A 21,820-nucleotide genomic window follows, 5' to 3' on the forward strand; every position below is an offset into this window, starting at 1 on the left:
TAAGTACCAGAGCCGGGAGAGGCTAACGAGCCCAACAGTAGAGCTAGTCACAAATGGGTTAAGCAAGCCATTTACAGAAGCAGAATATGTGGTCAGGCTGACCTAGTACCAACATTAACAATTGCGACCATGTTTTCCCATTACCACTAAGCAAGCTTGAGCAGGTTAAAACAATCCAATACTCAATCATAAGTAAACCAACCTGAGTTACCATGGCATTTCTACTACTATTTTGGTTATTTCTATAACCTATGACTATGATCATTTTTTTACTGTCCATTATCATGGTTGCTACCCAGGTATAGAGGTGAACAAGTGCTCCCTACATTTTTTAATGTCAAACAATAAGAAACTAGTCTCATGAGTGGGGGTGCAGCCCTCTATCAGGAGTCATCACCAGAGTTTAGGAGGTGTTATAATTTTAACACTAAAACTTATAGTTACTCCAGTTTTCAGGTCAGCCCTTACAGTAGTAACTGTCAGATGTAGGCAAAGCATCCTGCAGAACCTAGACATTGAAAAGAACAAGCTAGAAGCTCATGGCAGTGCCCTGTGGACCTGGATCTCTGGCTCAGGAGTCAGCCTCTGTACACAGCATGTTCCTGAGGTGACAGAGGCAACCCATGCTAAGAATGTGGCCATGACACCAGGCCCACATGCCCAAGTTCACTAGCTAAGATCTTACCAGGGCATGGGAACCACAGCATCAGTGCTCTAAGGGTAGAGTCAGTATCCTGGGGCTCAAGACCACCAGTAGTCACAAGCTACCACCAGTAGACAAGTCTTTTAAAATGGTTCAAGTCCCACTAGTGCCTGCCTAATGGGAGCCTAAACCACATCGTGTCAAGAGACTACAGGCTTGGAAATTTCTATTACATGCCAGAGGAGCAGTGAGACCCTGGATATCAAATTGAGCCAAACCCAGGATCTATCTTTCAGAGATAAAAATGGTGAAATCCAAACTGAACCCAAGCAATACCAGAGGGACCAAGACACAAATGCTGGGTTTTCCATTTCACCCATATTGCTTCCCTCAGGGCCATTCATTGAGATTATATCTATGGACAGTAGAGGGCCCATTATGGCCAGCTACTAGAGAAAATACAAGGTGCATTGCCAGACAGAGCATCCAATTACATGAGTTCACAGATCTAGTATAACAGATACAATGAGGAGGGTTTTGGAATATAGAGACAAGGGAAAATTTTCCCCCAATGGAAGACTCATCCACACACCCTGGAAGGAAGTAACCTTTAGAAAAAAACAGAGCCTTCAAGGCAGCTTCAAGTTCTTCCCTGACTTGTCAGGCATTACAAAGGTGAGAACTGAACTATCATAGGCAAAAGAGTCCTGACAGATGCCTGACAGGGTAGGGGACATGTGGCCTGTGGATTGTCTCTAGCCCACTCAATCATTTGGTATGCAGTGGGACAAATAATGTATGCCCTTATCACCTGTTGGTGGGCATCAGCCTCACTCGTTATTTTGTATGTCCCATTCATACTCAGATTGTCCTTGTTATAAAATGGTCCCTCATCAGATACAATATTGAATAAGGCCTCCTGGTAGACGTAATCCAGCAGGTAAAAGTCTCTTGACCATTTGGTATTGGCTTCATTACTGATCACCAAAGAACTACCCTGATGGTTAAACCTGGGTTTAGCTGTCACAGTAGCAGAGATAATGGCTATGCAAAGCCATGAAAGCATAATCCCCAAGTCCTAGGAAACTGACAGTGAGCAGCTGACATAGCAGCAATCGGAACCAGCTATTGGGCAGTTAACTCTACTAGGCCCCTTCCATCCTGTAAGGGCCAACAATGAGTTCTTACCAATAGATGATCACAAAACTTCAGTGAGTACTTGTCCCTGGGGGTCCAGAGAGACTGCCTTTTCTATAGCAATAACCTGGCACAGCCTTACAACCTGCTAAAGAGTCCTGGGGTGACAATACATCAGATTTAGAGGCATTACCCTGAAGATATGCAGAGTTTTATCTCTGAAAATTACACTGCACACATCAAATTAGAAATCCCTATATAGCCTTCTGCATCAAGGGGAAGAGTGCTCAGGTCTGGGACCTAAATATGGTCCCATATAAGGTTTTCTACAAACTCACTGTGGGGAGTGTGTACATTCGATTTTAAGTAGTGAATCGCCACCCTTGTTAAGTTCTTTCTGGAATCTGAACACGTGCCTAGTCACCTGTATGTGTCAATGAGAAAAAGTATTTTAGCTTTATGATGCTTGATAACCCCACATCCCCACCACATAAAAACTCAGTAAAAGCCAAGTATTTTATCGAATTTAAGTCTTGCTAATAAGGCCTCTTTCTAGGCAGAGGAACAACAAGCTCATTTCTATGTAGATGGCATGTCTCGGCCATCTTATTGTTGTCAGTTATTCACACCACAGTTAACTCTAGAACCAAATTCCACCTCTTATTCAGAGGTAGAGATGTTCTAACAGTTGGCTTGTGAGCGTTCACCACTGTCACCTATGCTGAGTCATCATCAAAGTGAACAAACTTGGGGGCAGAAGGTTCTTACCAACTTGAAGTTCATCAGTAGTATGTCCTAGATTGAATTAACTTCCATGCCATAATCATCCTTTTCCTAAAGATTATGAGCCAATATCAAAACAAGCCTATGGAATGGGGAATATGACTTGTGTAAATGATTTCTCATACAGAGAAAGACATATTCCAGAAAACCTAGTCCAGTGGTTACATCTTCAGATCCCAGTCCTTGAACCTCTCATCCAGGAACTTGGTATATTCCTAAGGTTTCTACATAGTCCTTAGTCAGGCCAATGGTCTTATAACTGTTCAATGATGCATAATTAGGATGAGAGCTATGTCATTACCCAAGTTTGATGGGCATCTTTGAGATTTAAGTCAAGCTGGACTTGACTACCAGTCATACCTGAGGACAAAAGTTCACAAGTGCTATAGAAATCTTCTGGCATGATCACACCAAAATCTTGAGTTCCATCATCCCACCCAATGAATTCAGTCTTGCCATCAATTCTTGCCACTATCAAAATCTACTTTGGGTGAAATGTATCAAGAGGACAAAGCTTGAGCCACAAGTACTCATTTTCTAAGATGCCCCACACAAGTTTCTCCCCTGTTATTGCTAAATAACCAAGAAAAAAAAAAGAATCAAGCTGTAGCCTAAGACCTTGTACAACACTACACCTGAAGATAAACATCCTTTCCATCAGCAAATAGTAGCTGACGAAGTTAGTCCTGCTTTATGTCTATGCTGGAGAGGAGAGCTTTCCTCCAGGACATGAAGTAGTAACTGCTGTTCATTGGCCCCAACTTCAAGAGAGGTTCAGGATTTTAATCAAGACTCGAACCTCCAAGACTTCTATGGTGAACATGACAAAAGTATAAACCCATCTCAAGTTTCCTTCCAGAAATTAAGTATGATTGCAAACGCCTGGGAGAATCTTGCATGTGCCAAGATTTCATATACTCCGTACTTGGACATCTTTTTTAAGATTGGTGTTGATAGATAACCTGAAGGAGAAATGAGTCAAATCCTTGACTTCACCTTGCATCTATTATGGGAGTCAACTTATCTTTCAAGGTAGGCCATTGGCCAAGATAATAACTCCAGGTAAGACAAAATTATGGTAGCCCTTGGAGAAAGATTAAGATTAGCTGTGTTCAAGTCCAGTATCAGTGGGATATCCTAGTGCCAGAAGTAATACAGGATCACACTGGAGGAAGAGGAGAATAGCTCTTCTCTGATACACTACAGCCCTGACCAAGGGCCACTCAAGAGGATTAAAGACTGAATGTGGCACCTGTGGCTGCATTCTTTCTCCAGCTGTCTCTTAATTGCACAGAGCCTGAGCACTTAGGAGTGCCCTGAAGATGGTGGCCATGCTCCTTCAAATCAGGAATGGTAACACATGAGTCCTTAAGCCCAAGAACTCCATGTACTTTCTGTTCCAACGAATTATAGCAGATGGGTGTTGATGTCAGGTCTGAGTAGGATGCACAATCTGGGTTACCCAACAAGGCCACTTTGCCTGAGGCAGGTTGCTCAGTGCTAGTTCCCCATTTCCTAGAACCCCACCCTCATTTGGGCCATCCATTTCCTCAATGCATCAGCACAACACAGCTCTGAACATAGGAGCCCCACACCAGCCTAAAACCCAGGAGACCAGGCGTTCATTCCTGAACAGTGGCAGCAGTGACCAGCATGAAAGCACAATGCTGTATTCATCAGTGCTGTCTCACTTCCAAGGAAATCTGCTCCAGTTCATCAGGAGCAGGTAGCCTAAAGAATTAGGATAGTGTCATGCAGATTTCCCTTCTAGGTCTGAAGCTATGTCTGAGACAAGCCTGACCTAAGTATTAAGAGTCATCTGTGTCAAGTATGGGACTACAGCCCATGTGAAAGCAAGGTCTCCTGCTGCTGTGTTTTGAAGTCACTGCTTCATCTTGGGGCCAAACTTGTCATGGCTTACTGACTAAAACAAACATGGCATAAATACTGATTCAAGGATGTTCCTTGGAGGTGTGAGCCTCCTGCTGACCTCTGGTTTGAGAACTTCCTTAAAACTGTATTGCAGGCCAGGAGTCTCCTGCCCAGTCACTCACTGTTCAGCTCGTCTGTCTCCGTTGCTCTAGCTACAGAGATAGTCACAGGTTGCTGACAGCTCTCAGATTCTAGGATCCTTTCCATCTTCCTCTTAGTGTTTCCCCTAATACTTTCACTGCATGCTTAGTTTTCACACCTTGCAGGACTTTGATTATCACATATCCTAAGTTTATACAATTCCTTTTACACTGAATGCTTCAGTGATCTTAAGATTTCAGACAAGGTTCCCAAACTTGTTTTGATGATTCAGTAATTCCAACATTATTAGCTAAAACTAAGTGAAACCGTGCCCACATGCCTTGTCTACCTAGATATTGCAAGAAAATCCATCAGCTTCCAGCAAGCCAAGCCCAGCAAGGGCACTCACACCAGCATGCCCATGTGGAATTTATTCCAGGAATACCTAGTAGACTAGACATCACCTCACTACAGTCAAGGACAACACAGGTTGGGTTTAATACTTATGCAGTGGTTCAGCACAAAGTGGGAATACAAAAGGAAACCCTTGGGCTTGTAAAAGCTTGCCACTCAAAATATTCATCATAACATCTTTGCCCCCCCAAGATTACACAATGAGCCAGCAGTGTATCTCATCATATCTATCCATTGCATGAGAGGCCAAAGCCAGTGCAACAAGTCAAATAAATCATGTAAAATTCATACTTACATTTATAAAATGTCTATTTGCCCTATGAAAGCAGGAAGTTGAAGAGGAGGGTGCAGGGTTGACATGGCTGTTGGTACCCACTGCCACCACCAAGTGAAGAGAGAAAGAAGCAAGGCCCTGAACGTGCTTTCCATCTTAGAGCCTAGGCCCAAGGGCAGGCCTCCACTGTCGTCTTCCAGGATCTCCATTTTAAAACTGCTTTTAAGATTATAGTGTATGCTAGCACTTCATTAACACAAGGTGGCTGGAAAAAATCTTAACATGATAGCTACAGCCTTTATTGACCTCGGTATTTGTTCCAGAAATGTAAGCTTGCACTCTTATTTGGAATGCTCTGCTTAGCTCTGAGACAAGAGTATATTGCCCCCAGAAACACATGGGCAGCTGATAAATAGGGCACTCTGCTGTGAAGCAACTGTACCTTGAGATATCAACTCCCCTGCTAGTGGATTCAGTGAGCAAGGATCAGACTGGGAAGGCAGAGCTTAGAGGTAGAAAGAGTCCAGGATGAACAGATATGTCCCAGCCATCTCAGGGGACCATATGGAGATAATCACAGGCAGGAAGAGAAGGTTCATAAGGAAGTTTATTAGTGGGGCCATAGTTCCCATGGGAGAGGGAGCTACATGGCATCTGCACCTTATCCAGGTGGCAGTTTATATTGCTCTGGGACTAAAGGGGAAGTGGGTATATCTGAAAGGTGAGTGGGAGTGGCCCACTATAGCTCTAGGGTAGGGAATTCAGGTTTGGGTGGATCTGGGGGTTAATGGGAGGAGCTGAGGATCTGAGGCTAGGGAAATGCTAACACAGAAGTGTCCCCTAAGTCCCTCTGATCTTTCCTTGCCCTGCTGTCCCACCTATTCAGCATCTTAGGTGTTCACAGAAGAACACCCTACCCTATGAGAATGGAAAGATGAAATTTACAAAGAGGCAGTCAGCAGAGGCTCTTAGACCTCAGAATCTTGACCATTTATCTTGTAGGTTGTAAGGCCTCTTTCTACTGTAAGCTGACACCAAATGAATCCAGTGTAGCCATTAAGAACAAATTTTGGGTAACATTGAGGCTAAGAGCCTTTGGGTAAGTCTCTATTGAACGGAAGTAAGGAGATTGGGTCGAAGCAATATGCCTTGGGAAGAGGACATTCTTTGGTTTACAAGTGTGTCAAGTTGTTAAGTTCCAGCAAAGTCTTACTTCCCTTTGACTACTGGTCCTCCATTTCCTTCCACTGTGTCCACATTTGATTTGCTTATTCTTTAACACCTTTCTTAAGTGTCCTCATCTGGTTTTCTTCTGCTACTTTTGTTAGGATAAATTCCATAAACCTGCTGTGGTTTTTGAGCTTTATAAGCTTGTGTTAGCTGCACTCGGGGCTGCTGGTCTTTGAGACAAAGCCCACCAGCAGTCCACTAGCTCTCCAATAAATACTCACACTCTGGCCTTTCAAGTGGTGGCCTCTTTTAACTGAATTTCCTTACAACGGAACCAAACAGTCTGTTAAAAGGTAACATGCCAATCTCAAAGGAGGTTTTCCATGCACTGGCGCTACATCTATTAAGTACTCTTTACGCGTGGCACTGGCAGGATCAATTCCTCAGTTTCCACTAATTAAAAAAGTATGTATAGAAATACTTCAGTTAAAGAGGACAGGAACATGTTGAACATACTACTTCAATTCTCCTTAGTAAGGCTGCCTTAGATCACAATTTCAGTGTTCTCTTAGGATTCCACTTACATGCATACTGAAGTCTGTCTGTAATTAGCTTTGTTGTAATAGTTATAGCATTCAAATAGCCACGTAACATCTTCAGTGTATGAAGAAAGGCCTCTTATCTGGGGTTGTCAAAACAAAGTTCTTGAAACAAGACTGTGAGGTGGCCTCTCAAAATCCAAGTATTTTTAGAGAACAGTTATAGCAGGATGTTTCAGATGTCTGTTGTCATGTGATCTCTTTGTGACATCCAGACTGTAATAATCACCTCCCCTCCCCCACCCACCACTGGCCCATATACAAAGCCCCATTGGGGATGAGGAAAATGCTAGAAATACTTAAATTTAGGGAGTTCAACACCAGTTACTGGAACTCAGAAAATAGCAGTAAAACTCTGGAAGAGCCTGGAAAACTTGGAATGTGTTCTCATCAGTATCAATTCAACCTGAAATTGGGACTCACTAACTGCCAGCTCTGCTTTAGTACACCTGCTTGCTTTCATGTACACTGCCATCTGCACGTGGGTTTTGCCTTTAAAAACAGCCCTGCTGAAGCTCAAGAGTTCTCCAATTGACTGTTGGTGACTTGGTCTTGGGTTCAAGTCCAACCTGGGTAGCCTGTATATACCTTCCCCGGTTCAGTTTCAGCTGTGACTTCCTGGAAACTCAAACTGACCAGAAAAGTACGGCCTGAGAAGCAGCACAGAGCCCAACACAGTGGAAAGGCTTCCCTGGAGCAAATTACTGAGTCTTCAACTTAGTTTAATTACAACAGCACCAGTCTGTTGAAAGGTAAATGCTAGAAGGTGAACAAGGTTGAGAGTGAGCAGAGCTTCCAACAGTTTCCTGGGAGCCAACATATAAAAACTGAGTAGAAAGCAACTGAGAATGAATTTCTTAAAAAACTCCTAGTTTTCCTTCCACTATAATATCCTAATAGATGCCAGGCAAAAATCTTAGAAGCAATGGCCTACCAGTTAAAATCTCATTAGGTCACTGCCCCTGCTTCCTGAGTTTCCAGTTGTCAGTGAGACAAGAGGCCTTCACCCACCTCCTAACCAGGAGGTGTCAGTGGAATGCAGCTCCCACTGCCCAGGAAAGTGAATTCTATCTCACACAGTCCTCTCCATTGTGCAGCTCAACTCCCTTAACTCTTGCTCGGTGGAAATGAATCCCCAAACAGACCACTTTGTACTAACATTCTGCTTTCAAGCAAGCCAAGATCAGCAAGTCCAAACACTCAGAATTAGCTATCTAGGACTTCTTCCTCCTGGCTCAATCTCACCCCACCCCCACTGCACACCACCTCAAAGCTCAGGACCTCACAGTGCCTGGGACTGACCCCCGCTTCCATCGCACTGCCAGGCAACAAGGCCCCCAAGAATTAGCTATCTAGAACGAGGGCCATTTGGTGGCACCAAGCATCTCAGTCCTGAAGATAAAAGAGCAGCGATAACTCCCATGAAGTGGCACCATGCTATCATGTTACCCACTGAAAAGGAAAAACCTGGGCACTGGGCCAAGTTTTACTCAGGTCTGAGTTCTGGGTAACTACTCCAGGACAAGGTAGTCGCAGGTAAGCATAAGGAGGTGGAGGGTGGCTCTGGTTCCGGATTTTAGATTGTAAATAAAATCCCTTTGCAAATAAAACCTCTTCCCACCTTAAGTTGTGCCTGGATGGATTATAATACATAAACAGCCATGTCCAATGGTAATCAAGTTTTGGGGAATACTTGCTAACCATGGAAATGAGTGCTAATGTGTGTAATAACCTGAGGGGCAGAAGCCCCTCCCCAGGTTGGCATAATTGCCACACCCCACTGTGGAATGAGGAGATCCCGCCCCCACGTTGAGGGGACCGGAAGCTCCACCCCTGGACAGCCTGGGCAGAGAGATAAAAAGAGGAAGACTTCCAGAGAGGGGGATTTGCTGGGTCTATGCTACTGGAGGAAGGAGGGGAAGGAAGAGCCAGAGCGCGGGCCCGAGGAGGCACAGGAACGGAGACGGGGTGAAGATGGCACCGGCTGTGGTGGTGAAGCAGGAGCACCTCAGCCCGGAAGCCATGCCACCAGTCCCTAGCTGTCCCGACCTCGCCAGCCATGGCAGCCCAACCTGCCACCCGGCAGCCACTGTGGGAGCCGAGCCCAGAGAACGAGCTGGTCCCCATCAAAAAAGAAAATCAAGTCCTCAGGGAGAAGCAGCAAGTGTCTTGGAACTAAGAGAAGCCGCAGTCCTCCCCACTCAATAGTCAAGGTGAAGGAGGAATGTGAGTGTCACCCCCAGAGAGGACTAGAGGACCAACCGCACCCGGACCCATCACCCCAGGAACACAGGAGATATAGAAACAGTGATGGAGACAAGCATGGTGACCACTCATGCCAGAGGAGGAGCTATGATGAAAGGCCTGAAGGTGGCCGGCATGGAGGTAGCCAGGACTTGCAGGCTCTAGAGGAGGAGCGGGAGTTTTATAATGCCAGGCACCAGGAACACCGCTTGAAGAATGAAATCAGTGGTTGCAACAGCAGAAGCAAGGAAGTGCCCATTAAAGAAAAATCAAGCTTCGAACTTTCTGGGACTCTTCTTGAAGACACTAACACCTTTTGGGGTGTGGTCACTAAGTACAGTGAGCCCCTAGAAGTGCATATCCCCAAGAAATGCTGGTGTGTATACCCCTTTAAAAACAATGAGGTACTTCGTCATGTACATTCATCGACAGAGTGCCTATCTTTTGTGTCGACACCAACGCATTGCACACATTCCCATTGATCATCCCTCTTGTTCAAAGCAGCATGCACATGTCTTTCAGTATCCGTTTGTAGAGTACACCTGTGCTGATGGTACAGTTGGCCGGAGGGTAAAGCCCTACATCATTGATCTTGGCTCAGGAAATGGAACCTTCTTGAATAACAAGGTATTGAGCCACAGAGATACTATGAACTGAAAGAGAAGAATGTACTTAAGTTTGGAATTAGTAGCAGAGACTTTAGTAGCAGAGAGTATGTCTTGCTCCATGTATCATCGGATACCTCTGAACTACACAATGCTATCATGCATCTTTGGGTTTAAAGAACAGGCTACACTTTCCAGAGCGTCCATGCGGCCGTGCAGCCTGGCTCCTTGGACAGTGAGTCAGGAATCTTTGCTTGTGCTTTTGACCAGTCAGAACCTCGGTTACTGACAGCGGAAGTAGATAAAACCATTAAAGTGTACAGACAAGAAACGGCGACAGAAGAAAGACATCCAGTCAACTGGAAACCAGAGATTATCAAGCGAAAGAGATTTTAGTGTGACTTTGTATACAGGGTGGTTTCCTTTCATTTTTAAGCTTGACATTGATAAGAATGTCCAGTTGTTCTGTGTGGTGGTTAGGAATATGAAGCTGAAACTCAACTTGCTAGAATTGTGGCTGCTTTGTGTTGTACAATAAACTGTCCCTTGCCTCCACAAAAAAAAAACAACAAAAAAACCCAGAAAATAAAAAATTAAAGTGGAGGTTCGGAGTTCAGGTCAAGACAGGACTCTGGCTTGGGTTCTGGGTAACTAACCCAGGACAAGGTAGTCGCAGGCAAGCATTAGGAGGTGGAGGGTGGCCCTGGTTCTTGGTTTTAGATTGTAAATAAAATTCCTTAGCAAATAAAACCCCTTCCCACCTTAAGTTGTGCCTCGATAGATTATTCTCTCTTGGAATACAACAATGTGCAGCAAAGATTGAGGGGCCAATGCCCAACAGACTCAAGACAACCTAGATCAGCAAGTCCATTCAGAATTAGCTAGCTAGGACTTCTGCCCAGCTCAATCTCACCCTACCCCCACCACACACCACTGCAAAGGTCAGGACCTCACTGGGGCCGGGACTGCCCCCACCAGTCACCTGAATTCAGGTAGGCCAGCGCACTGCCAGCCGACAAGTCTCCCAAGAATTAGCTATCTAGAATGAGGGCCATTTGGTGGCATCAAGCATAACAGTGCTGAAGATAAAGAGCAGTGGTAACTCCCAGGCATGGTACCCACTGAAAAGGAAAAACCTGGGCAATGGGCTATACATTCATATAATACATAAATAGCCATGTCCAAAGGTAATTGTAATGGGGTCCCCCCAAGGGAGGGGACCACAATGTAATAGGATCTGAGGGGGATGAAGTTCCCCCATCCCTGCAAGAGTCTACCACTCAGTCAGTCTCAAGTAAAAAGATGGATTTATTGGGGAAGTAAAAAAGTATACTGACTATTATGCCAAGTTGCAAGAAGATCACCAAGAAGGCCACCAAGACTCAGACGTTCCGAAATGCAAAAGCAAGGCAAGGCTTTATTCAAGTGAGCTGCAACTTGGGCCTTGTAGTACCCACTGACACAGTGGAGGTTAGAAGGAAGCCCCGAGCTGGGATTGCACAGGGTTTATAAAGGCAAAAAACAAAGTTACAGCAATCAGGTGTTCAAGCAAGACAAAAAACAAAGTTACAGCAATTGGGTGTTCAAAAAAGCAAGATTAGGATACAGGTACAAATCTGATTGGCTCAGGGCTCAAGACATTCTGGGGGTGGTTAGAGTTAAGCATTCCCAGGCGGTTAGAGTTCTTGACTGGCTGGGCCCTAATATGCTTGCCCTGGGTTTGCTCATAGTTTAAACAGACAACAAAACGTGGGCTGCCTGAAAATGGGTTTACTTTAATTCTTCATTCCCCCCTTTACTGACCAGCCAGGGTCACGGCCCAGCAACCATAAAAAGCAGGCTGGCTGGCCAGGGCCACAGCCCAGACTCAGGAACTGGGACTGGGTGCCCCAGGCTGTGCTCAGGGTTAGGTTAGAAAGGCAAACACCACATCATGCCAGGTCACATGCAGGTGGCCAATGGAGTTACAATCTGCCTCATAGCAACTGTTTGAACCAACCTATCATTTTAGTTGGATTTGGCGGGGCTCACATGATGTAGCTGGAAACGCCTACTCAAGGGAGGGCACAGGATTAACCTTGAACATTCCACTACTCAGGTGGTCAGTTTATACAATCTTATCAAAGCAAAGGGGAACTTCCCTGGATAGGATGGGGAGATCTTACTGAAGATGGAACCAGCATCTACTCTCTGAGATGGAGTCAATCTGACACCCCTCAACAGCCAATGATGGCGCTGGCCAGATCTGACCTCCATATTACAGTAATCAAGTTATGTGGAATACTTGCTAACCATGGAAATGAGCCCTGATGTGTGTAATAACCTGAGGGGCAGAAGCCCCTCCCCAGGCTGATGTGATTGCCACGCCCTACTGCCGAAGCAAGAGGAGATCCAGCCCCACATTGAGGGGACTGGAACCTCCACCCCCAGACTGCTTAGGCAGAGAGATAAAAAGGGCAGGACTTCTGGAGAAGAAAAAGGAGAGGGGGAGAGGAGCAGGAGCAGGAGAAAGGAGGTGACCATCCAGCCGGAGGAGCAGAGCAGAGAAAAGCAGACAGGCCAGAGGATTGGGGCGGAGCCAAACCAGACCAGAGGAACTGAGCCGAACCAGGCAAGAAGAGCTGAGAGCCAAATGGGGCCTTACAACAGAGAGAATTGAGAGCCTAGGGTCTGCAGAAGGGTCCCAGGCCTAAGGGAGAGTTCAAAGCCTTAAGGCCTGAGGCCAGCAGAGAAGCCTAAAGCCTGTGGGGAGGCTTGAGGCTTAAGCTGGAGGAGTGGCTAGGACTACAGGAAGGAAGCTTGCTCCTCTGGAGGTTTGGAGGCCAGGAGGCTGAGGTGGTTAGAAATTAAGGTGTAGCAGAGGCTGAAGTGAGTTTCTTTTAAGGTATATTGAGTCGTAATTGAGCTACTACTGTTCTCCTTTTCCTGAAAGATGGCACTAAGAGGGAGCTGGATGAGCTGAAACCACGGATAGAGAAGACAGTCAAGAGAGTGCTAGGTTTCTCAGAGCCCACCGTGGTCACAGCAGCGTTGAACTGTGTGGGGAAGGGCATGGACAAGAAGGCAGCTGACCATCTGAAACCTTTCCTTGATGATTCTACTTTCCAATTTGTGCAAATTGTTTGAGGCTGCAGTGGAAGGCCGAATCTAGGCATTCCAAGTCCAGCAGTGACAGGAGCAGAAAACGAGAGTTCAAGGAGGTGTTTGGTGATGACTGAGATCTCCAAGGAATCATCAGGAGTAAAGAAACGACAAATACCTTGTTTTGAGGAGGTAGAAGAGCCACAGATGATTCTTGCGCTTCCATCAGAAGGCCCTGGCATGTTGACTAAACTTCAAACAGATGATGGAAGCAGCAACACGACAAATTGAGGAGAGGTTAAAAAACAGTTGAGCTTCATTAGCCCTCCTACTTCTCAGCCAAAGATTACTTCTTCCTCCCAACCAGAGCGACTTCCAATTGGCAATAATATTCAACCCTCCCAGGCTGCCACTTTTATGAATGATGCCATTGAGAAGGCAAGCAAAGCTGCTGAACTACAAGCTCAAATTCAAGCTCAGTTGGCATGGAAGCCTGGGCTAATTGGCAATGCCAACATGGTGGGCCTTGCCAATCTCCATGCCATGGGCATTGTTCCACCGAAGATAGAGTTAAAAGATCAAACTACACCTACACCACTGATCCTGGATGAGCAAGGTCGAACTGTAGATGCCACAGGCAAGGAGATTGAGCTGACACATTGTATGCCTACTCTGAAAGCCAATATTCGTGCTGTGAAGAGGGAACAATTCAAGCAACAGCTAAAAGCAAAGCTACCCGAAGCCATGGAGTCCAATACCTTTTTTGACCCCCGAGTCTCAATTGCTCCCTCACAGTGCCAGTGACGTACTTTTAAATTTCATGACAAGGGCAAATTTGAGAAGATCGCTCAATGATTACGAACAAAGGCTCAACTGGAGAAGCTACAGGCAGAGATTTCAGAGGCTGCTCGAAAAACAGGCATTCATACTTCAACTAGTCTTGCCCTCATTACTCCTGAGAAGGAACTAACGAAAGGGGATATCCCTGAAATTGAGTGGTGGGACTCTGACAATTCTCAATGGCTTTGACCTTACAGAGGAAAATCCCAAGAGAAAAGATTATTTTGGAATCACAAATCTTGTTGAACATCCTGCCCAACTCAATCCTCCAATTGACAATGATACACCAGTTACTCTGGGAGCATATCTTACCAAGAATGAACAGAAGAAACTTCAGAGACAAACAAGGAAGGAAGCACAGAAAGAACTACAGGAGAAAGTCAGGCTAGGCCCGAAACCTCCTCCAGAGCCCAAAGTGAGAATTTCTAATGATGCGAGTATTAGGAACAGAAGGTGTTCAAGACCCTACAAAGGTGGAAGCCTATGTTAGAGCTCAGATGGCAAAAAGACAGAAAGCGCATGAAGAGGTCAACACTGCCCGGAAACTTACAGCAGAACAGAGAAAGGTCAAGAAAATTAAAAAGCTTAAAGAAGACATTTCACAGGGGGTACACATATCTGTATATAGAGTTCGAAATTTGAGCAACCCAGCCAAGAAGTTCAAGATTGAGGGCAATGCTGGGCAGCTGTACCTGACAGGGGTGGTGGTACTGCAGAATGATGTCAATGTGGTAGTTGTGGAAGGGGGCCCCAAGGCTCAGAAGAAATTTAAACACCTCATGCTGCATCGGATAAAGTGGGATGAACAGACACCTAACAGGAAGGGAGATGAAGAGTCTGAAGAGGAAGCTGTGAAGAAAACCAACTAATGTGTACTAGTTTGGGCAGTTACAGCCAAAGAACAGAGTTTTGGAGAGATGAAGTTTAAACAGTGCCTCACAGAGAACATGGCTTGAGAGCATTTCAAAAAGCATGGAGCTGAACACTACTGGGACCTCGCACTCAGTGAATCTGTGTTGGAGTCCACTGAGACTACTGCAAGCCCTGCCTCTCCCACTTGCCTTTGTGTCTTCAGTCCCATCCCTTACTCTACCTCCAACGTACCCCACTGTGTGTGAGATCGCAGAACTGTGCCAAGAATACATGGGAGCAAATGGAGAATACTTGGCTCCTTCTCCCCAGTCAGCCCGGTGCTACCCTTAGTTTCCCATATTTGCATATAATTAAAGAGTTATTTTTTAAAAAAGAAATGAAGGTGGAAGTTTGGAGGTCAGGTCAAGACAGGTCTCAGGTGTGGGTTCTGGGTTACTAACCGAGGACAAGGTAGTTGCAGACAAGCATTAGGAGGTGGAGGGTGGCTCTGGTTCTGGGTTTTAGATTGTAAATAAAATCCTTTTATAAATAAAACCCTTCCCACCTTAAGTTGTTCCTTGATGGATTATTCTTGCTCTTGGAATACAACAATGTGCAGTAAAGGTTGAGTGGCCAATGTCCAATGGACTCAAGACAACCACATTTGCCAGAAGGTCTCCAAACTAGCCTCAAGCACAAACAAATCTTAACACTAAAGAGTTTTAGGTTCTAGACTTCAAACACAGCAGAGCTACAATAAAAGGCAAAATACAGTGCTAGCAGGTCTCCATGATAAATTCAGGGACCCAATAAGGATTAATACTCAAATTCAGTCTATGCAGATGAAAGCCTATGCAGATGAACTCAGGACTCTGATAATTCACTCAAATTTACTTAGTGAAAGCAAGCTCCTACCTTCTACAAATGGAGAGCCATTGCTCATTGTCTGAGGGAATGCTAAACTCCTCGAGGTAGAGAATTAAGATGCTGGGAGCTAGAGAATCCCTGCTGGGATTGAGAGAGCCCTGCACACCTGATCCATATCTCCTCCAGCAAGATGAGTGCCAGGACTGCACCATCCCTCCAGTGTCTCACCATGCAGAGTTTGGAGCAACCCGGCCCAGGCCATCTCTGCCCTGGACAATCTGCCAGTGCTGCTGTTCCTTTCACTCTACATGGAAGCTTATACTGGGGGCCAGAGAGGTGCTGAAGGCCATAGTTCAGGCCTGGCCCTTCCCTGCCTCCCCCTGGGAGGCCTTGCACAGTCACCAGACCTGGAAACTTTCAAGGCTGTTCTGGATGGGCTCAATCTGCTACTTGCTAAGAAAGAGCACAGTCAGTAGAAACTACAAGTGCTTGATCTGCGAGGCATACACCCAGCTATCTGGACGCTGAGGTACCCTGCCATGGCCCAAATTGCCTATCTAGGGTTCTTGCCAAAAAAGTTAGTATCAAGTCCCTGTACAGGGATGGTAGAAGAGCATCCCTTGATCACCATTGACATGGTTCCCAGAATTATTCCCAAGCCTTCTTGTTCCAGTGGGCCTAGGAGAGAAAAGGACACATTCAGCTGTGCCTGAGGGAGCTGCAGATTCTGTCCCACTCCATCTCTGAAATCCAGAAGGCTCTGCTGGTTGTGAATCTGGACTCCATCCAGGAACTGTTGGTGAGTGAATTGTGGCATGGAGAAACCACACAAATCTTTGCTTCATCCCTGAGCTAGAGGAAGGATCTTCACAGCCTTACTTTCTCTGTGTGCCGACTTAACATCCTTCCTCTTTTAACCAAGGTTAAATGTCTAGGGCCCATTCCCAGTGCAGCTTCAAGATGAAAATAGAACACCAGATTCATAAAGCTCATTCAAGGAAAAAAAAGGTGACCTAACATCACCAGGGAAGGACACTTTGATGTTGGATCCCATGGTTAAGGAGTTCATATTCTGGAAAGGACCCCTGGAAATGGCGCTGGACTACTCTTTACACATATTCTTTAGTGGAGTAGACTCAAGAGTAAGGGACTAGTGAAACACCAATTACAAGCTCAGCAGTGGCTGTCCACTGTAGGCCAAGGATGATATTAGGAGATGCTATAGAACCAGGCGTCCTAGTGTCCATAGTAATAGATTAGAGATGGCCAAGCCAACTTCTAGAGGCTCAGCGAATGTTATGACAGCAAGTCTCATGTCGCCACCAGCGTGTCTTGGCCCATAGGGGGCCTCTGATGGCTCATGTGCCAGATACCTTCCTGGGGATGAGAAAGAAGGGCCGCTAGCTGGACTGGTTGACTTCTAGACTATGGCATGGACAAAATCAAGAGTTAGTGGGAAGGATAGAGGAAGCCACATCAATGAATCATCATCCTTTATGTGACTTCTAGATCCATACCACATTTCAGAACCAGAAAGAACCTGTTGCTCCAAGAGTGTAAATTTCATTGAAAGAAACTCTTATGAGTTTAAAGAGTTTGTCTGCAGGTGTACAATAAGTAGTATTCCTAAGCTTCTAGGGATGTCAGTGGTCATTTATACTACACAAATGCATAGGAAGAGACCCTATCAGTTCCACAGGACAAGGGTCAGAAAGTCACAGTTCAAAACCATCAGTCCAGTGGATTTAAAAGGCAGAGTTGTGATGACACCAAACATTGTCTTCTGAACCCGAGTTTAAAAATTTCTGAAGACCATCACTCTCTGTGATTATCTCCAAATATAGCTGCTTTGATAGCTATCTTTAGTACCAAATACTACATATGTGCTCTGAAGAGTCAGAACATATATTCATTTCAATCCTTTATAAGATACAAAGAGTTCATATCTCCATGGGAGCGAGTATATCACCCAGGCTTGCAAATGTTAAACTCCTGTTCTGGTGCTGTTTACATTACAGAGGTTGTGGATTGCTTTCACACACCATGCAACACCACCAATCTAACCCTTTCTTACTGGTGATACCATGTTAACTGGCTCTGGTTAAAAATGGGGTAGGCACATAAACAGGAAGTTTGCTGGCTGTCCTGGAAAAATATCTACATGCCAAATTGTAACAGGGACACCTATTCTCATACTTGCTTTAGCCCAATAACTCAATTTTATGAGACCAGCATTGCTTCCAGTTACACGGATTTGTTAGGGCAAGTTTTCCTTTTCTTTCCATTATCCAAATCATCCCACCTGAGGGAATGCTGTCTTTTCCATCTCCCCCTGAAGAGTCAAGCACAGTCCTTCCTGCAACCACAGGAGCAAAGGAACTTTTCAGGACAACAAGAAAACAGCTCTGGAGAGTAATGCCAGTACATCAGGGCAGAAGCCCCAAGTCATGCCTCAGCATTTGCATCTAGAAACTTCTGCAGCTGGACTTTAAAAGTCTGTGCCCTGCGTCCTGATGTCAGAGTAGCACCTGTAGTAACATCTGCAGGAGAAGCTTGAGCAGCAAGAGAAGGATTTACAAGAATGGAAAGAGGTGGCTGAGACAGCGAGCCAAGCAGGTGAGGATCTGCAGGAGCTACAGGACCACTACCTGACCCAGCTACAGGATCTCAGAGCCACCTGTGATTGGCACACAGCTGCCAATCAGCAGCTGATCTCAGAGAAGCAGGCCCTGCAGCAGCACGTGCTGAGGCAGACCCAGCTGCTAGAGCAGCTGAAGCAGGAGCAAGTAGAGAGCCAGTTGCTGGCCCAGATGGAAAGTGAAGAGTCGCAGGGCACTCTGAAGTGCCTAGAAGCAACCAGGCAAAGGAAGGAGCAACCACAGGCCCAGCATGGCTTCCTGGCTTTCCCTGGAGAAGGGGAAGGAGTGAGCACCAGGGAAGAAAATGGGGAGGAGGCAAGCCCACTCCACATGCGTGTCCCCGAGGATGTAGAGAACCCTCAGGTCCTGAGGGAGTTTCACCGCCAAGCACTCTCAGCTGCTGAACCTACAAATGTAAAACTCAGCCAGCAGCTGCAGGAGCAGCAGGCCCGCTGGAGGGGCCTGGCCAACCTGGTAGCCCAGTGCCAGACCAAGCTGGAGCACCAGGCACTCTTTGCCACCAGGTGGAGCCATGGCCTGTTTGCGAAGAGGAGGCAGGACATACAGGTGCCCAAGAGGAAGCTTCAAGTCTGCTTCATCCCTGACCTGCCTGACAGGGCGGATTCCCAGAATCAAGTGGATGACCTGCAGGATCGATGCAGCCAGCTGTCAGAGCACATCACAGCCATGCAAGAGTCCATCACTGCCTGTGAAGAGCAAATGGAAACCCTGGATCAGCTGCATCAGGAGAAAGAGGAGCATGTCCACCAGCTCTGCAAGGAGAAGGAGAAGGAGGAGGCGGCGCTACAGGAGCTGCCGTTGTGCCTGGCAGGTGAAGGCCTGGAGTCATCAACCTAGAACGTGTATGGTTGCGTATTTACCACAGGAATGGACTCCTCTGGTTATGGGATTGAGAATGGCAATCCAATTCCTCTGTAAATAAAACTCTTCACTTTTGAAAAAAAAAGTCTGTGCCCTTTCCCACTCTACTGAAGGATGTACTTCAAGAGAGCAGTGTGCATTATTTTCCTCTTTTTGTACAGCAAGATAAACGTTATTTCTAGAACTCTGCTCTTGTTACTCATAAATTGAGTCCAGGAGACAAAAACCTCCATTATGACGATGAAGGGGACGAAACAAGCATGTAGTGCTCTCACATAAGGATTTCTGGGTTGTAGTCTTTCACAGTGGCAGTGGGGTCACCTCCAAGGTAGAAAGCAAAGTTCTGCATCTTGCCTCCCTCCTCCCCTGCTATGGAGAAAGGAATACAAAATGTGGGTGACATGTTCATTTGATCCAGGCAAGACACCTCACACTTGGAAAAATCATTGCTCTCGCACATCTAGGTTATGTAGATGGCCTTTTTATTTTTTTTACATGTCTCCTATGAAAAAAATAGAAGTGCAGGATACTCATGCTGTGATATCAGCTGCTTCACCACTGTTGTTAATGTGACTCAAGAAAACCAGTGATTCTCTGAACCACACCAAGGAAACATGAACAAGCGATGAGCAAGTTACGCTCTTTGCTTTATTTGTGAGCCCTATGTCTGTGAGACTCAGGGCCTTGTTTAGGATGGCACGTGGTTATGATAGAACTGGCCATCAAGTGAGGGACAGTCATGAAAGTCATCTGAAGATTTGCAAGCAAATAGCTTTGTATCTGGCCAGATGCCCAACAAGGAGATTGATTCTTAGATGCATAGAGATCTCTCAAGAGACATGTGGGTGGAGTTATTGTAAGGCATCACAAAAAAGATCTGGATGTCAGGACTCAAGACACCCAAGGGCAACAGATTCTTGTCCATCTTAAGTCCAAATCTTTGGATACATAATGCTTCTTCAAATGGAGGTAGCAATGGAGGTCACAGAGACTCAGCAGCACAAACTTTCTCACCCAGACCTGTCTATCTACATGGCCCACAAGCACCAAGACTTGTATCTTCATAATGAACTTGATTATCATTCATCAAGACAATTGACCAGCCACTTGGGGACAAGTTGGATAGCAGATTCTTTTCTTACCCTGGAAGAGCTATTTATCTGCCTTAGAGATTTGTGCCCATTACTGTCTTGCTACTCTTGCTGATAATTTCAGCTAAAGAGCATCTTTAAAGTGAACTGTCTCAAACTAAGAAATCCATTTGACTGTGACCCATCAGATGTGTGTGACTAAGGAAGCTCCTGTTCCTACCAGATTACCAGAAATAGGTAAGTTGGCTAGATGTTACACTTGTCTTAAAAAGAACCAACCTCGGTAGTTCTGATATTGGCACAGTCTTTCAGAAAAAGGTATACATGGCTGTCATGGTGTCCAGCCCCCAAACGGCCATTCTAGAAAGTGCAGAGTAGCAATTTTCATTGTCATCCTGGATGACTCAAAGTTCTAGTTCCTCGAAGGGGAGGAATGTCTCTACCAGTATCTGAACTCACTGTGGAAACCACAGGCAAAGGAAGAAGAGTGACAGGAATGTCTCTTCACTATTAGGGTTGCCACTATATCCTGGGAATAGGTCAGAATGAACACATAGAAGACTTGATGGTCCTCTTGTTGGACAACTGGGTAGATGATCCTTATCTACTCAGTCAACTTTAGCACTGTCAGGAGCCTGTAGCCTATGCCATTGGGTTATCCCCATAGGCAACTAACCCGGACCAGTGGAACTTCTGGCAGAAGATAAAGGGAAAGATAGCATAGGTTGAAAATGAGTATAGGTGGAAAATGAGTATCATTTATCACCACAAGATAAAATTTCATCAGCAGGCAATGTTTATGCATACTGTTCACAACTCCTGTGGCAAATTCTTTCGTTTCCCGATTTCCGTGTTCTAGACTCAAGCATGTGGCGGGTCATTCTAATCTCAAATTAGAAATTGTTCTAGTGCTATCAAACAAGTCTGAACTCCATGGATCCTCAAGGTCACAGTTCCAATTTTTTTAAATGAATGTCAGCTTCCTAGGTCTGTTTCCTAGGTTTATTAGGTTACAAATTGTAGTACTGACATATGTAAGAATTAAAACAATAGGCAAAGCGTAAGTTTTTGACCTGATGCTTAATCAAGTCCATGTTGAAAGTAAAAATGTTACCACCGTAAGGGTTTAGCAATGGGATGCTGCAGCCATTAGATTATGTTTTACTGTGCATGCATGGAAAGCTGCTTAAGTCAGGCTTTCTTTATACATCACTTTCTCCTCCTTGCTTTTCCTTCAGATTGGTCTGAGGTAGCACCATCGTTGGTTCAGAGGATGTAGCACATCACAGCACATCGCCTGCTGATATTTGAGTTTGGATCATGAGTTTCTCTGCTCTTATCAGTACAAATCTATTTAGAGGCAAAACCATCACTAGCCAAGACTTGACTTTCCAATGTTCCCTGCAGAAGCATTAAAGAATCTTGGGTCACATTAGAAACCTAGTAGGTTGAGTAAGCTAAGGATAAACTCAACTTTGTGAGTAAAGCAACTTGCATCCTTATCAAGCAATCATTTAGAAACTGTAATCTGAGTTTAATCAGCAGTCTGTCTCTACCTTAGGATGTAAACGTTTTTCTTGTGCATCAAACAACATCTCAAATTTATGCCAAGCTCAGGAGAGAACCTCTGAAGAGAAACCTGAATCTCACCCATTAGCCATTTAAAGCAAGTATTTCCTTCTCTAA

General features: G+C 45.4%; 2 pseudogenes; both read left to right on the forward strand.

Moving 5' to 3' along the window:
- Positions 1 to 5,348: 5,348 nt before the first annotated feature.
- On the forward strand, positions 5,349 to 10,059 carry LOC125353647 (annotated as a pseudogene).
- A 1,000-nt stretch (positions 10,060 to 11,059) lies between these two features.
- On the forward strand, positions 11,060 to 19,019 carry LOC125353648 (annotated as a pseudogene).
- The last annotated feature ends 2,801 nt before the right edge of the window (positions 19,020 to 21,820 follow it).

The sequence above is a fragment of the Perognathus longimembris genome, chromosome 6, assembly GCF_023159225.1.
Source record: "Perognathus longimembris pacificus isolate PPM17 chromosome 6, ASM2315922v1, whole genome shotgun sequence".
NCBI lineage: Eukaryota > Metazoa > Chordata > Mammalia > Rodentia > Heteromyidae > Perognathus > Perognathus longimembris.